Source organism: Sinocyclocheilus rhinocerous, unplaced genomic scaffold, assembly GCF_001515625.1.
Source record: "Sinocyclocheilus rhinocerous isolate Xijiao unplaced genomic scaffold, SAMN03320098_v1.1 scaffold307, whole genome shotgun sequence".
Taxonomy (NCBI): domain Eukaryota; kingdom Metazoa; phylum Chordata; class Actinopteri; order Cypriniformes; family Cyprinidae; genus Sinocyclocheilus; species Sinocyclocheilus rhinocerous.
The window spans coordinates 1,176,772-1,178,699 of NW_015662942.1; the positions used below are offsets into that span (position 1 = coordinate 1,176,772).

A 1,928-nucleotide genomic window follows, 5' to 3' on the forward strand; every position below is an offset into this window, starting at 1 on the left:
ACAAAAATCACTTGATTTAATGTCATAAAATTAAACATACGAACTTTGAGCAATGCTGTACAATAAAAGTCAACGACCTATATTTTTTGCAGCGAAGAGAGTGCAATTCTGCAAACCGCACACCATTTCTTTCTGCTTCCTTTAGTGTGTGATGAGAGGTGTGAAACGCGCGCGTCACGTGCGTGCAGGTCTACAGAAGTTCCATAAGCAGGCGTACTTTCAGAGTAGGCTACTGCACTGAAGAGCTGCGTTCATTTGAGCCGCACTCGGTAAGTGCTGTTTTCATACTCTGTACCTTATGTATGAACCTTCAAATTAAATTGAAGCTTGGTCTAACTCTAAAAAGCAATACGTATAAATAGAAGAACTAAGAATATGAATAGAAAAGAGACAGCCTGTCTGTCCGTGTTGCTGATGTAACGGTTGTTGACTGTCTAGAAATGCACTAATAAGATGTAGGCTACATCTAACTTATCCAGTTGGCTTTGCTATAGCTGTTCCTGTGGCAGTTGCAGGAAACCACAAAACGTAGAAGAAAACCGTGTAGAAGTAAACTTTGCATTTGAGAACCCGCTCTTTTAAAAACACAAGCTGATCTTTTAAAGAAAACAACATGTGTGGGACGTATCAAGCTTTTTTTCAGTTATAAGAAAACATGTTTTCACACTGTTTTGTCTTACAGTGCCCACACAAGTGTGCCAAAAGCTGTGGATCACGAGCTTTTGTTGCAGTTGGAAGCATAAGCCTGGATGTTTAGCTTATAGAAGGATTTAGAGCTTGTTTGTTCAGTATTTGAGCACTTTTTTTTGGCCTTAATTGGTCTATTTTGAGTTAGTTAATACCTGCTGAACTGTAGTGGCTTTAGCCTTACCAAAGTGGTGAATGCAGCCCTTTTATAGGTTTCAAATGATATTAATATCTCAAATGTTGCGCTTTCAAAGCTCAGGGTCACAGTATGTTTAACGTATATGAAGTATCAATGTTGACTGAGATGTTTCTCCTAAAATGAGAGAAAACGAGTTGCCACAAGTTGATAAGAAATGTTGAGATTTGTGAATTTTAATAGCAGATTTTGGTATTTTGGCAAATCTGAGCTCAGACATTACTGGGGTCCTTTCAACGGTAGAAAGGTCTCACATGCACTCTATTTAATTTCATTTAAATATAAGAGAAACAACTGAGATATGGAAGAGATTTAACTTGATTTTTTTTTTTTTGGTGGATTGTTGGATATATCTTTTGAACTTTTGCTTCTTTGAATCCATTTTTATTGCTTACTAATGTTACTTACTGATGTTGACATTATGCATCATATCAAAACATCCCTTCTGACCTCTTTCTGCCAATAAGTTGATAAAAGCTGCTTGTAAATCACACCATTATTGCCAAAGAATCACCTTTTCTGAAGAATTATGATTTAGTTAGTGCTTTATAATGTCTTTTTCAGTGTCTGAATTCAGTGTGTGATGTTTGCGGACATAATTGTATGCAATTGATCCATATTAAAAATACACTTTTTTTTGGGAATGGGGTAATCCAAAAAAAAACAAAACTATCAAATAACAAGAAAATTATGGACATACTACCTTCCTGTGGTATGATATGTGTGAATTAGAGGAACTGCAAATGTCGGGCACTGGAACATCTTACTCACATCAGAGTGCAATTTCCAACCACATTTTAACCAAGAGCACAAATCATGTCAGTGTTATGTGATTTAAGTTAAAATAACTTACTGCAATCGTTTCTAAGACATTTTGAACCAGTACATTTATGTATTTTCCTATATTCCATTTTATAATATACGCAGTTGTATATTGTACTGAAGCTGAAATAGCTTTACTCAAAGCTAATTATCAAACTGCAAAAGTTTGTCATGATACTTCCTATTTTTATTGATGTTAATCAAAGATTTATTAAAAAAAAAA

At 35.0% G+C, this 1,928-nt stretch overlaps 1 protein-coding gene across 1 annotated transcript in view; it reads left to right on the plus strand.

Moving 5' to 3' along the window:
* The first annotated feature begins 202 nt into the window (after window positions 1-202).
* Window positions 203-1,928, plus strand: part of LOC107728508 (protein kinase C theta type) — a 25,770-nt gene continuing 24,044 nt past the window's right edge. The window contains exon 1 of the mRNA XM_016538703.1: window positions 203-269. The gene's annotated coding sequence lies outside the window, so the exon portion shown is untranslated. The remainder of the gene's footprint in view (window positions 270-1,928) is intronic.